Source organism: Gopherus flavomarginatus, chromosome 9, assembly GCF_025201925.1.
Source record: "Gopherus flavomarginatus isolate rGopFla2 chromosome 9, rGopFla2.mat.asm, whole genome shotgun sequence".
Taxonomy (NCBI): domain Eukaryota; kingdom Metazoa; phylum Chordata; order Testudines; family Testudinidae; genus Gopherus; species Gopherus flavomarginatus.
In genome coordinates this window covers 11,133,981-11,149,365 of record NC_066625.1, presented here as the reverse complement: position 1 = coordinate 11,149,365, position 15,385 = coordinate 11,133,981, and positions in this window count along the sequence as shown.

Genomic DNA, 15,385 nt, shown 5'->3' with positions numbered 1-15,385 from the left:
CGGTTTTTAGAGTTAAGTAGAACGTTTTCTTACTGCACCCTTGAAAAGAAAAGCCTGGTTCATGTCGTGTCTCTGTCTCCAGAATGGCATATTCTAGACTTGTTCTGGACCCCCAAGGAGTTCTGCCTTTGCTGCTGAAAAATGCCCCAACGCCAACAAAAATCCAAGAAGCAAATTTAAAATAAATGAGCCTCCTACCTTAGTAATCTAGTGCTGTTCTGTAAGGAAGGAGATCAGTGCTGTGGCCTGATCTGCCTCCTGGCAATGGTTTACCCTTCCCTTGTACAGTGATGTCTCCCCAGGACACTCTGATCTCTTGGTGAGTCAGTGAGGAGTCAGGACTGTAAGTCCAAACCGTTGCAAGGCTTCCAATTTATTGAGCAGATTAAAGATAAGGAATTAGTCTTGTCCTGCAGCAAGAGCATCATCCCAATCCCTGAGTATATTCTGGTATAGTGTGCCATGGTGTTGAGAATTTAAGCAGTTTGCCTATGTTGCCCTTCACTCCTGAGCACAGTGATCACAGCACCTCATGATGTGGGCTTTTCCCAAGGAGAGTGCCTTGCTAAATTCATAACAGACCCCTACACTCTCACCCCCAGTGCAGAGACCAGGGTTCGGCTCAGACAGAATCTTCATCAGGGCCTACAGAGCACATACCCTGCCTGTTCAGAAATATGCACACTGAACACACCACCACAGAATTGCAGGTTTTGCTATCTAGCACGTCATCCTCTAGGCTGGGGTAGTGGTCTCCTTAAATTGTGTATATCCAGAATACTGAGCAACAGCCATCATTCATGCTGGGGAAGGGATTTTGTAGGTATGTGAACAAGAACATGTGCTCATCAGCATTCAGAACACATGTTATGGTGGAGGGAATCCAGCAATGCCCACACTGCCTCGTTTTTTTGGGGGGGAGGGCCCACTGTGGAAGCTCTGTAGCTTTTATAACTCAGAACATTAGCTGCTGTCATAGGGAGACTTTTCCATACACACAATACAACCCATAAGCAAAATTCCCCATTGCCATCAGCTATTAATTTGAGTAATAACTTTAGGCTGTGGCCTGTTGTATCCACATTTAGAGTATAAAGATGCATCAGAGCAGAAGCTTATTTCACGGAGCTTTTTCCAAACACTTGCAGTATAAGTCCTATTGCATGATATATGAGGGGATGTGAAATTCTATGCATTACTTCTTTATTCAACAAATTTCAGCACAGCTTGGGAGAAAGGATTTGTCCCTTTATTGGCTCATGCAGAGTCACCAACAGAGAGCACAAGAAAACAAGCATTTTTTTTGCTACCAGCAGCTCTGCACTGAGATGTCTCTGTCTGAAGAGAACAAGCCTTGCAGAGTATGGCTTGGAAGTCTTTGTTTGAACTGTATTTCTTAGTATGCAAAACCATTGTTTGCAAAAGCAATTGACAAAGGCCACAACAAAGGTGTTACTGCCGATTCCCCCTGTATAAATTGTAATGCGATTTTTCATAGTGAAACTGCTGAACCAGTTCCCTCCCCATAGGTGGGTGGCTTTTAAAATGTAATCGTCACACATGCCTGTAGAAATGTCTATTCTTCACCAGAGACCTGTTTGTATTACATATATGAGACACTTTCAAAATGACATTTTCCTTTAAGAGCTATGGGTTAATGGAACAACTGTATTCATTTATGCCCTGCATTTGACCAGTGAATACAATTGTTAAAACTGTGGAGAATGTTCTCTGGATTTTAAATAGCAAATTAAAACACACCCATGTGTTCCTGCTGCATTACACAGCTTTAAAATGCAAAATGAGGAGCAAAGAAGGACTTGCCCACACGTAAGTTGTATCACTCTGTACTACTCTAACCATGCTGGTATAGTTAAAATTTCCTTCCTCATCCCCTCCCCAGTGTGGATGCAGTGACCCTGGTATAATTAAAGTGTTGCAACTTTGCTAGTGTAGATGCAGTCATACTAGTATAGCTTATTTCCATACAGGAAGGACATAAGCTATCTTGGTAGAAAAGTTACCTTGATACCATTTAACTGCATCCACACTGGGGGTTGGACAACAATTTCTGTTAAAAAAAAAAATCATATCCCTCACTAACGGTTGTACCAGCGTAAGCCCTGTATATAGACCAGGTCCAAGACATTTTCAAGGAACGTTTATCATAGCTATAGCACAGTGCTGTGACTAAAACCAAAACTTTAGATAAGATCCTAGCTTCACATCAGGAAATGTATCGGTACATCTGTGCTGCTGTAAGCTTGTAAGCGTAGACAGGGCTTCAGCCCTCCAGCCAAGTCACACACAGTCTATATGTGAAATAAAAACTCCTTCCGGTTGAATGGGGGCCTATCCCAGAAACCCTCAGTTGGCCTTTCTTTCTTGTAGCCCTCAATTAGTCCAGCAGTCTTTAAAATGGCATTGGCCCTGGTATTGAACCGTATTCCAGGGCTCTCTTCTTAGAGGCAATGTCCTCGCCCTCGCTGGGCCCAGCTTTTCTGTTGGGCAACTAAAAAGAGTTCAGTTCCCCTTATGGTGTACATCAAAGTCTAGGCCACTTTCCCAGTGGTTGGTGGGGGGACCCAGGCCTGCCCTGAACTCCAGATCCAAGCCCAAGGGCCCTAAAGAAAGCAGCCATCTGCAGTGTCCTTTTAACTAAGTTGCTCCAGCGGCTATGATTCCCTGGGCCACTTCTCTGTGGCCCCAGCATGTTCTTCACCCTTATCTCAGGACCTTGTCCTAGTTGAATCCCTGTCACCAGCCCAGAGCTCCTTCTCACTCTTGCCAGTCTCTGCCAGCACTGTTGTGTCTAACATCCTGTAGCTCCTTCAGCCAGTACACCATCCACATTCCTCCAGCTCCAAGGAAAAAGGAACTGAGCTCACTCTGGCCCTGCAGCTCTTCTTCTACTAGCCTGCTGGGCCCTGATTGGCTGTTCCCTGCAGACCCTTTCTGATTGGCTGTGTTCCACACAGTCACTCGAGGCAGCTTGGAGGACCCTCTCCACTGCCCTTTTCTGGAGTGGGTTGTGGCAGGGCCATGAGGCCTCTAGCCAGGGGACCTCAGGGCATGGTCCACCCTGCCACAATCCCAGTCCCAGGCAGACTTCATTTCTTTCACTTTCAGAAGAGAGGCTCCCAGCTGAGTCCCAGGCTATGCGGAGACCAGACTGAAATAACTGAATAAAGAGACAGGGCATGTCTAGAGTAGGAAAATAGGTCACATGATCACAACCAGACACACATTTTAAAACATGACTCACCCTGTCTAACAGGATTTTAGCTGGGACTTCGCACCTAGTGAAGTTAAAATGCATTAGCTAACACAACCGATTTTCCTAGTCTGGGCATGTCCCTCCACTAGGATAATCCTCATGCAGTGAAGGTACAGTTTAGTGCTGGAATCCATCATTGTCTAATATAAAACCCTTTCCATGAGAGTGAGGCACAGATTACAATTCTTGTTATAGTCTAATAGAGCTGCATTTCAAAAAACAGCTGTGGTTGCTAAGTGACAGCATCTGTACAAACCTCTCATATTCACTAACCGAAGCTCTTAAAACCAAGGAAGTGAATAGCTACAACCTTCATAAAACCGAACATGCCCCACACATAATCAAACATGTTCTTATCAAGCACAAAGAAATGCGTATTTCGTCATAACCCAAAGTCCTTAACCCAGGGCTATTCTTTAATGTTGTTGAGCTGTGAAAGATAAAGCCCCACAACCAACGCAGGTCCACAACTCCAATTGAAATCAGTGGCTATAGATTTGGGCTCCAAGGTCTCCACAGCAAAAACTGTTAATTTCATTTCATCCGATTTTCTTGCAAAAATAGCTGGTGCATACATTTTCAAGATGAGCTGACAACATGGCAAGTTTATTTCTAGGAGCCATTTCTGAGCGAGAGTGAGACAAAAATTAACATTTCTAATGAGGGGTTTTGCTTGTTTGTTTTTAATTACTTCAGCTCAGCATTCTTGGTGTCCAGGGTTAATCTGGCAATTTCCAGGCCAAGCCAGAGTGATAAAGGGTTCTAAAATAGAGCTTTACAATAGGTGGTGGTTGCAGTCTCATCCCAGGAGAGATAACCCACAGCTTTCTATACAGGCTATGTTTCACAAGGAAGATTCCTGCAATATTCATAACCTGTGATAAATATTCCAATCGTCTCCTGGGTTTACAGGAGCTTTGGGGGATCATGCTGGTTTCCTCTATTTATCCTAATTCCCTGAGAGCCTGCTAGAGGCCCATTATCCTCACAGTCAACGTTGATAAAGTGATAGAAAATCATCTTTGGTATTTTTGATGTAAACTGAGGGATAATTGTGCTCAACAGGGTCTGATCCAGCTGGGAGTCTTTTCAGTGACTAACGGAAGTCAGATCTTACTCTTAGCAAACAACTTCTCTTAATTTGTTTCTTTCAAAATGCCATCAGAGAGCCTCCTAACCCAGGTCTGGGGTGTGAGAGGAAAAGAGGAAGAAATGACACAAGTGAATCCTTCTCACCAATGAGAGACTCAATCCCTCAGTGTTTTTCTTGCAGTCCAATCAGAAGTGGCACCAGGGTTTCTAGTGCACTAGGCAGAATTCGGGGGGCAGCATTTTGTGCACTCCCCATGGGGTGCGTGGGAGCTTCCGGTGCCACTCCCATTGCGCCGCCGAAGGACCCTCCGCCAAAATGCCGCAGGTGACAGCAGCAGTCATTGAGCTACTCAATTGCCTGCTGCTGTTTTCTGTGGCACGTCGACGGAAGGTCCTTCTTCGGCAGTGCGACGGGAGTGGAACCGGAAGCTCCCGTGCGCCCCCTGAATCCTGGTGCCCTAGGCGACTGCCTAGGGTCGCCTAATGGAAGCGCCGGCCCTGAGTCCAATACATATAATTTTATGTACACACAAATCACGGGCACTTTATACAAATGTCAAACACCTTTGAAGCCTGGGCCCAGTTTGGCAGTAGCATTTCCTTGGGATAAACAACAAATCCCACCAAAGAGAAGGGCAATTCAATTTCCCTCTCTCAGGAAATCATCTTAGTATTAGACAACATGGTCTCATACTGGATAGTGCACTAACCTAGCACTCAGGATACCTAATTCTTATTCCCAACTGTGCTACCGACCTGGAGGAGCAAGACATTTCACCTCTCTGTGCCTGTTTCCTCTCACACCCTTTGTCTGTCTTGCCTATTTAGATTATAATATGGAGCTATACCTATCTCATAGAGCTGGAAGGGACCCTGAAAGGTCAGTGAGTCCAGCCCCTTGCCTTCATTAGCAGGACCAAGTACTGGTTTTGGTTTTGCCCCAGATCCCTAAGTGGCCCTCTCAAGGATTGAACTCTCAACCCTGGGTTTAGCAGGCCAATACTCAAACCACTGAGCTATCTCTCTCACCTTATCAGCCTTTTGGGATAGAGATTGTCTCTTACCATGCACTTTTACAGTGACTGGCTCAGTAAGAAAGGGGCCTGTGGGTGCTATCACAATACAATTAACAACAGGCAGACTGCTGCTGAGTTCTCAAAGGTACTGCAGGCTGTGAAGGGCCTAAATGCTTCAGTGAAATTTGCGTTGGTATAGATATGGAAGACCTGTGTAGCAATGCAAATTCCCTAATGTAGACAGGTCCTAAGAAAAAAAGCAAGTGTGGTTCAGATTGGGAGATGCCACCTTTCGGAGTTTAATGCCTGTAAGCCTGAGATGTACAAATGAGAATTACTGGAGGGGATCAAAATCAGAGTACACACAGAGCTCACTCACCCTGGGTATTATGTAACTTCACAACCTCATGGAAAAACCTTGCATGACTGATGCAGTGGCCTTGTTGGCAGCAAAGATAAGGCAGCTGAATCTGTCCACATCCAATAATCAGTGGGACAGATAGGAAGTGACAAAGGAAAGGCACCACCTAGAAGTTAAGGGAAGTGAGAAACTTACAAATAGATATGCAGAAATATGCGGACACCCAAGCCTGCTGCACATGTACACAGATCCATGAATACAATATCCACACAGGTACTGTATAGATACTGCAGCTAGGCATTCAAGCCAATATGAACATGTTCATCTGTCAACATGCATCTTTGTGAGTGGAATACACTGGCGTAGTGCAAGTGGACAGGTTTCCTTCAAAGGGGTGATCCAGCCTCCTATTCTCACACCTCTAAAGACATTCTATATGGAGCCAGGGTTCATTATATATGGTTACAAAGATATATGCACATGACCACAAACCCCATGTCAACATGGTAAATGCTTTTAATCTTCTTCCCATACCAGTAAAATAAGGTACTTTTCTACATCCCATCCAAAGGCCACACTCCTTGTACATCACCTCTGCACCCCATCCATAAAGGCAGCATGCCTCAGTATGTTCCCCATGGCCCAAATCACTTCTCGCCACTCAAGAAGAAAATCAGAATGCCACTTACTGCATGGTGCTTATCAAAGTTCTGTGTAGCATGGGTATCTATGTTCAGGGCCGGCTTTAGGAAGTGAGGGGCCCAACTCAAACAATTTCGACGGGGCCCTGGCAGGGATGACTTAAAAAAAAAAACATATAAAAAAAACACGTGGGGCTTGTATTCACTGGATGGTCCTCTGAGTCTTTGGTGGCACTTTGGCGGTAGGTCCTTCACTTGCTCCAGGTCTTCAGCGGCACTAAAGGACCCGCTGCCGAAGTGTTGCCCAAGACCCAGAGTGAGCGAAGGACCCGCCGCTGAAGTGCCGCTGAAGACCCAAAGCGCCGCCAGGTGAGTAAAAATTAAAAAGGCGCCTCTAGCCAGGGAAGGGATTCTCACTGGGCGCGGGGCCCTTTTAGGCGCGGGGCCTGATTCGGGGGAATTGGTGGAATAGGCCTAAAGCCGGCCCTGTCTATGTTCCACAGCACATGCTGGCTAATGCTTTGGGGAGGGTTGTACCTACAGGCATCTGGCTTGACCTCACAGCAGATGCAAATGGAACCAGCTCAAAGATATGCCATGTTTTCTATCTGCCTGAGGAAATACCATATGCCAAAATGTAGCTTCCCTCCACTCATAACCTTGTCCAGCGCAGGCAGGAGGGCATCCTATTCTAATCATCACTACAGACCCTGCAGCATCACAAAACCAAAAAGTCTTGGATCCAATTGCTCTGATTCCCAACTTCACAGACACGGGCCTAGCAGGAATTAGCCCTTTCTGCATTTTTAGATTGGGACTGTCTTCTCCTTTGTTTATTACTAGATCAAAGATGTGTCTCCATGGAAACATTTGAGCTCCTACAGTTTCAGTACGGTGACTTTAGATCCTGCCTATTGTTTTCAGCTCTGTTTTTAAACTGGAGCCTTGAGATTAGATATATCAGCATTCACTTCTCTGCGTAAATGATTTGATTAGTAAGAACTGATAATGTGAGCAGCATACACATGCGTGGGCGTGTAATTAGTATGTGTGCATCCATGACAGACTGGAGCAGAGCCAAAATTCAAGTGTGCATGCGTGCCTATACAGAAATTTGTAAACTTGTGGGTCTCCCTTCTGATCTGCACAGGTGTACATAAGAGAATGGGAATGTGTGTGTGATCGTGAAGGCCCATGTGAGTTTTGAAGCTTGTGAGTTTTTGCATTTGGCTTTAGCTGGAAGGTTGTAATTGTTCTTGTGCACCTCAGCATGCATCTAGCACGTCTCGACAGGATTACTGGACCTTAAAACCACTGGGAAACTTCAGGCTGCACAGATTTGCTGGTACCCACCTACTCCCTGAAGCATATTACATCTGTGCTCCCAGGGCTGTTTCCTTCCAGTGTAATTCAAAGTGGTGGTGGATGGATAAAGCCATAAATAGTTTGGATCTGGGATCTAGGAGACAGCCTCTTTTTCTTTGCTTTGTCCCCCACAGCTCAGATCTAGTTGGGCACTTGACAGGTCCCAGATTTGTCCACTGAGGAGATGAGACAGTGGAGGTGCCTTCTGCGCTGTAGTTTGTCCCCATCCCAAGTCATGTAGGCCTTGGAAGAAGTGGGCTATGAAGGGGGAAGTACTGGGGGGTGGGGGGCTAGGGTGATCAGACAGCAAGTATGAAAAATCGAGATGGGGGTGGGGGGTAACAGGAGCCTATATAAGAAAAAGTCCCAAAAATCGGGACTGTCCCTATAAAATCAGGACATCTGGTCACCCTGGGGGAGGGGCTGATTGCAATGCTATTGCTAAATGAGTCCAGAGATGGTAACAGACACAATAGACAGCAAAGCAAAGAACATGGTACATTAAATCCTGAGCTGCAGGGAGAAGTGACAGCCATCGACATGCATGCCTGTGCATGTTTGTAAGGCTGTGTACGTGCTAAAGCTTGGGACGACATTAACCCTTCTTGCATCAGAAGCTGCATCCATGAATTCTGTACTGAGGCAGCCCAGGCGCAAGTCAAGGCCACTGACTTTCTCCCTTTCTTCCTGTTGAAGCCCTGGATGTCATGACTTGCAGACCTGAGCCAGCCCAGGGAAATCAGCCCTGGGATTCAGCCAGACTCCAATTACTTTGGCTGAGCCATGCCTGAAACCAAAAGGAGATATTTAATTTGCTTTAAATTTCTGAGATCTCCAAAAAATAACGGCACAGACTGAAGAAAATTTGATTCAATGTCAAGACCCACATTTTAAAATGCATGTCATGAGATGAGCAAAACAGGTGGGAGGCATTAAGTGATTTAACTGGCTAATAAGAATGCCAAGCCATGCCTAATCAATCCAATTCACTACGGAACTGGATAATGCTCCCAACACTGCTGAGAGTCGGATCTTGCTCTCACTGAAGCTAGTGGGAGTCTTACTATTGCCTTCAATGGGCATAGAAGCAGACCCTTAATTACCAACACAAATACATTTTTATAATCACATTAAGAAATTCTAGAGTAAAAACTGTGCTGTGTCAAATCAGGCTGCCAACACAGCCTTATCCCAGTGCACAGGCAGAATACGCTAGACACGAATGAATGCCACAAAAGCTGTACCCTGCTATGTCTTATGGCTTAATTATGGAACAGAAAGCACAAAATGAAGGGATCTGTTGGGTTAATCAATGTTCCGAGTACTCTGACTGTGACAACAACAGTTACAGTCGATGGGGGCCAGGCACATACATTTTAAAAGCACAATATTTTGTACTCACATGTGCTGTATTAATTCAATCTGGTTGCAACGATTGCACATGGGCACTATGCACAACACCACACCAAGGACATCACCACTGTCATTGAGTCAAATGCGAACTAAGGTGTAGGTTGATCTTAAGGAAAAATAACAGCCTCACATCAGGCCACAAGTGAGGTCAAAACAACGAAGATGTTAACTCAGACTGAAAGTGCGACAGGCCAAGGGTCTGATCCTCCACTCTTGCACCTTGTATGGTCATTTATATCTGCACTGAGTGCACAACGGATGTCAAATGCTACACCGTGCAAGTGATTGGAGGATTTGGTTCAGTTGCATCTTACCCACCCCCCCTTTGCACAGGTGTAAATAATCACATAAGCAGCAAAGCAGGGGAGAAATCAGGCACTAGGGATATTCTGCATATAATCTGTTCTCCAAACACCTGTGCAGTATAATAGCTAGAAGTCCTTATCTTTCTCAGTGTCTACAAACAGTCCTCCTCAACTCCTCCATTACCTCACCTCAAACCAATTCTTATTTCCCAGTCAGCTTTTCATCAGGTTTATTTCTCAGTCACAAACCTCTCTTTTTAAACTGAAATTCTTCCATGAACAGTATTTTGTCTGACATTTCCTGTTATAAACTTCTTCTGTTTCCACCTGAATTCGAGAAAAACTCTCAAAAGAAGCTTAGAGCAGGGACATTGTTAGGCACAATCCTTCCACCTGCACCATATACACACCAGTTAGTTGTACGATCTGAATTCCATGATCTCACTTAGTTGAGACCTTACTGTTTTATCAAGGGATGCCATCAGCGAGACAGTCCCAGGCTGAAATGTTACAGTATTGGTTACCAGTCGATACCACATATTCTAAGTAACAAAATAATCTCAAACACTTGTTTCCTTTAGTTAAATAACCTATTCGACGAGAAACAGCTTCTTCAATGCAACCCTCTATCCCTCTACGAAGTACAGGATTCCTCTCAAAATTTCTCAGCACTAAAGATCAAACAATAGTACTTCAAAGGAAACATCTATCCTGCCTGTCTCAACTTAACCATGTTCTACTTAATACCTTAACCAAAAATAAGAGAGATGCTATTTCTGCTGTCTTCATAAGAGACCTCTACAGAACCCCTTCTATAGGCAGAGAAACTTCTCAGAAAGTATATGAGGTGTCCAGTGATCACTCAGGCCCAGTCCATAAAGGTTTTGGTGACTAATCCTAGATATAGGCACCTAAATCCCATTTTTAGGCACCGCTACAATTCACAAAACCCCCATTTGGCTGCTGCCTAACCCAGTGGTGCCTAAACTCATGTGGAGCCTATGATTTTTGCTGTAAAAGTTCTCTAGGTACCTTTGTTTCTGCCACCAGGCATGAGCACTGCTGCCTCATTCTAGACGTCAGGACCCCTCTCCGCTGCCAGAACTCCAGAGCGATCCACAGAGGAAGATAGGCAGAGGAACGTCTATCATACCTGATGAAGAGAAGGAACGTGAACAGAGATCAACCACCTCTCAGGTGAGAGCGCTAACCCTGAGGCTATGGGGTAGTCTGATATGAGTCTTCCTCCATCTCTCCTACTGAAGTTGTTCCACTTGAATTCAATATTAATTGGACCAGACTCAGTGAGAATTGCCCTCCAGTCCAGTGTCTAGGTCCTGCACCTCAGAGGTGGCGAACACCTGATCAAATCCCATCTCCTTATCGGGCAGAGATGGGACTTGAACTGAGGGTCTCTCATCCTAAGACAGTACCCTAACCCCTGGGCTAACGGTCTTAAGGGAGGTCATCCTCCTTCTGCCAGCCTCCTTTCCCCCACCCGGCTGCCTTGTGTGGAGTTAGGTGCCTGCCTAACCTCCTCTCACAAGTCCTTTGGTGCACGTAAGCTGTCTGACTCCAGGAGAGGGTTCCCAGCTGTGGATTGTAGCCAGAGACAGGCACCTCCCAGCAGCCTGGATTTAAGCACCAAAGTCTGAGGGACAGGCAAGGCTTAGGACACTCCCCTCATCAGCATCTCCCATTGACTGACTTCAGCAGCTTCCCACCTACCATACTGGCTTTTGGGGATCCCACTCTTAGGCACCTATCTCCTCCCCGCCCCCATGCATTGTACAGGGAGTGTAGGTGCCTAACTCAGGCTTTGTGGATCCCATTGTTGTTCCAGGGATTTTCTAGGGATCTAAAAATTAGGTGGTGCAATGTCCAGGTCCCTTTGTGGATCCAGGCCTATGTACTTGCAAGAGCTCAGCTCTGTGTCCACGTCCAAGTGCTGTGCATAACAATAAACTTCACAGCACCCCACCCAGACTTTCTGTCTGGGATGCTTAGCCCTTAAAAGGCACAGTCCCCAGTACCACAGGATACACATAACAGTGCCCAAGCTGTAAGATTCCATTTTCCCCACATACAAATCCTAAACATTATCCATGCCCCCTCCCCTACCCCCAAAACTGAGTGTCTTATTAAGGGATTGGTACTAGGATACAGATCACCTCAAGGAGAGCGATCTGACGCAAAGTATCCACCTCTTAAAACACATCATCTTGTGAGGAGCTTGGATACTATGCTGATGCCATGATATAAGAACCTGGATCACTATTGGGCGAGGTTTTGAATGGCACCTCTCCAGAGGTACAGCCCAGGGTGGAGCAGAGAAAACAAAGATGGCTTGAAGCCTCCTTTGGGCCTCTGGAATTCTGAGCCTGGCTAGAGGCATATTTGTTCCCCAGCATAAATGAGAGCAGCCCCAGAGGCTGCTCCAATTTACAGTAGCTTCCCATAGCTGCTTATAGGCCATTCCACGAACCCAGCAGGGGAAAAGTGATCTCTGGCCACATACCCTCTTGCCCTATATTGCAGGCTGCACAGGGGACCAGGACAGGCTTCTCTCTCTCACTCACTCACGCACACTGCAGTAGGTGATAATCAAAGAAAACGGCACTTGATACATTTGCAAGAGACAGTCCCATGCATCAGCAATCCTCAAAGAGGCACTGGGCTTTGTTGGCCTGTGGTGCATACTAGCTCCGGGACACCTGCATTTTCAATCTAATTCGCTAATTGGCAGAAGGGAAAAAGCCATTTATCTACAGGTGGGAGATTAGCCAAGGCTTACAAATTGAACTGCCTCTTGGATTGCATAAGTCCTGACCCCACTCTGGCAGTGCAGAGTCGCAGACATGCACGTCCACACCACAGCCCACACGGGTTCTTTACACTTGCCATGTCCATTACAGAAATTAAAACCAGAAGATTAAATGTCCCCTAAGAACAAACAGACTGGGTCAGAACATTGGTCCATCTAGCCCAGTACGCTGCCTGCTAACGCCTCAGAAGGAACAAAACAGGGCAATTTAAAGTGATCCATCCTGCCGTCCAATCCCAGTTGGAAGTTGAGGGGCACCTGGAGCATGGGGTTGTGTCCCTGACCATCTCAGCGTATAGCCATTGATGGACCTATCCTCCATGCATTTATCTAACTTTTTTGAACCGAGTTATATTTTTGGCCTTCAAACATCCCCAACAAGTCCCACAAGCTGATTGTGCGTTGTGTGAAGCAGTACTTCCTTTTGTTTGTTTTAAACCTCTTACCTATTAATTTCATCAGATGACTCTTCGTTCTTGTGCTATGTGATGGGATAAATAACAGGTCCCTATTCACTTTCTCCACATCATTCATCATTTTATAGACCTTTTATCATATTCCCCCTTAGTCATCTCTTTTCTAGGCTGACCAGTCCCAGTGTTTTTAATCTCCCCTCACATGGAAGCTGTACCATGCCCCTCATCATTTTTATTGCCCTTCTCTGTCGTTTTTCCAATTCTAATACATCTTTCTTGAAACGGAACCACCACAACTGCACACAATATTCAAGATGTGGGCATACCATGGATTTACATAGCAACTTTATGATTTTTCTGTTTTATTATCTAGCCCTTTCCTAATGGTTCCTAACATTGTTAGCTTTTCTTACTGCCACTGCACATCGAGTGGATGTTTTCAGAGAACTATCCACAATGATTCCAAGATCTCCTTCTTGAGCAGAAACCTGGATCAGAGCTCCACTGTGCTAGACATTAACACACACAGCAAGATCTTATTGTTCAAACAGACAAGAAGAGGGGAAACAAAAGCACAAAGAAGGGTCACACAGCAGGTGAGTGAGAGAACTGGGAAGGTCTCCTGACTCTCATGTCAGTGCCCCATCCACTAGGTCATGCCACCTCTACCAGTGAGGGTCAGTTGAGAGGTACCCTTCCAAGCAGGGTTTGTCATCTTTTAATGTTTTTCAAGGTTGTTTAACTGCTGGTGCTTACAGTGACTCCAACAGCAGGGTAGTCCTCCAGACATCCAACATAACGCTTTAGAACTTCATGCCAGGGGAATTTCTCCTCAGAAACAAGTGATCTCAAGGACTTTAATACAAAGTCTAAGGATCCTCCACCTGACGTTTTCTAGTGACCTGGAGCAAATTTACATTTAATCTACCTTTCCTAAGTCCATGTGCTGGTCCTAGTCTTTGTGGTGTTTAAGCGTGCCAGGGGGAAAAGATTGTACCTGTTGGGTGGCCAGATCTTCAACTGCTGTAAGAATCATGTACCACGTCAGTCATCTCCCAGATTCAGACTCTCAAGATTTCTGGTGGTGGCTTTAATTTGTTCCTGGATTCAGCCTCCCTACACATTGGTCTAACAGGAAAGACTTACACAGCTGGCTACAGGAGCTGACACACTGGCATCTCTCTTCCACCTTGTGGTGATCACCACTACGATTTTGCAGTGAGCTCAAGCATATCTGGGCACAATGTCAGTGACTGGTTTAATAAGGGTCAAGTACACTTCAAATCCAAGGAGAAGAAAGAGTGGATTAGGTACACAGACTGCCGAGTCACTGTCTGACAATATCCACTCTGAAAATAAATAGCTGGTGTTCCGGCTAATCACTGCCCTGCAGTTAACTAGGTGCCTCTGATAGGCTAAGGTTTCTGCTGACTCAGGTACTACTGCCAAGAATTATATTGAGTTTGAGTTTTTATTTTCTATTAAATCAAAGAAGGGCAAGTCACGGACAAATTCTCCTGGATGATATTCACCACGGAGTATGAACTGACCAGCAACTGATGAGCTGTAGCTTTAGAATGGCACCTAATCTCTTGAGGTTTGTAATAATACTGCTTCCATCTTAGAAAGGAATCATGGGGTACATCTACACTGCATTTCAAAACCCACTGCAGTGAGTCTTAGGCCGGGGGCTCATGCGACAGCAGTAAAAATAGCTGTCTGTAGACATTCAGGATCAGGCTGGAGCTCAGAATCTGAAGCCTGAGGAGGAGGGCGGGTTTTGAAGGCCGAGCTCCAGCTCAGGTCGCAACATCTACACTGTTGTAGCCTGACCCCTGCTGTGTCTGCAGACCTGAGCTCTGAGACTCGCTGCTGCAGGTTTTAAAACACAGTGTAGATGTACCCACGCAGAAGGTCTTGAAGGAAAACAGAATGGCACAACTGGCAAATTTACCAGCATCCTCGTTCCCAGAAAACGTCCATTGCACAGTCAGCTCCAGAGGAAAAACAAATACATTGAGCCTAATCCTCGGAGGGCCATAAGTCAACGTAGCTTGTTTGAGATCAACAGAGTGTTGCTAATTGGGGCAGAGTTTCAGCTGCTGTTAGAGTCCATATCTCCCGTATCTCTGTCTCTCTCACATGGTGTGAAAACAGGCCATAGAATGAGCCTTCTCTTCACTGCCACTTCTCCCTTCCGCTGGCTCTAGCATTCAGAGCCTCACCTCCTTCGTCCCTATAGCCAGGATCAACTGCCCGCCTAAGCGACCTCTTGATTTATTTCCTTGCTCTCATGTCCTGCCTACAGCTGAGGGTTTTAGAAGTGTGGCAGTGACTGGAAGAGTGGGGGCTGGTTTAATTACCTGGGTCCACTGCAGTTTAACACATTGCTGCCCTCACCCAGTTTGCGGTTTCTGCACCCCAGGGCAGGCAGCATTAAGAGGACTGCGCCATGTAGGACTACAGAGGGTAGTAGTTCTGCCTGTCGCCTTAGCCAGGCCATGCCTTAGGCTTTGCAATGCCTTGGTTTGGCTGCTCTGATTGAGACAGAGCATTGTACGTGGCATCCTGTCCTTTTCTGGAACCACACTGCTTACACCAAGATTGAACACTGCCTACCAAGATCCTGCATTGCCTGCCGGTGTCATTTTGAACTGACAGCATTTGGCCGACAA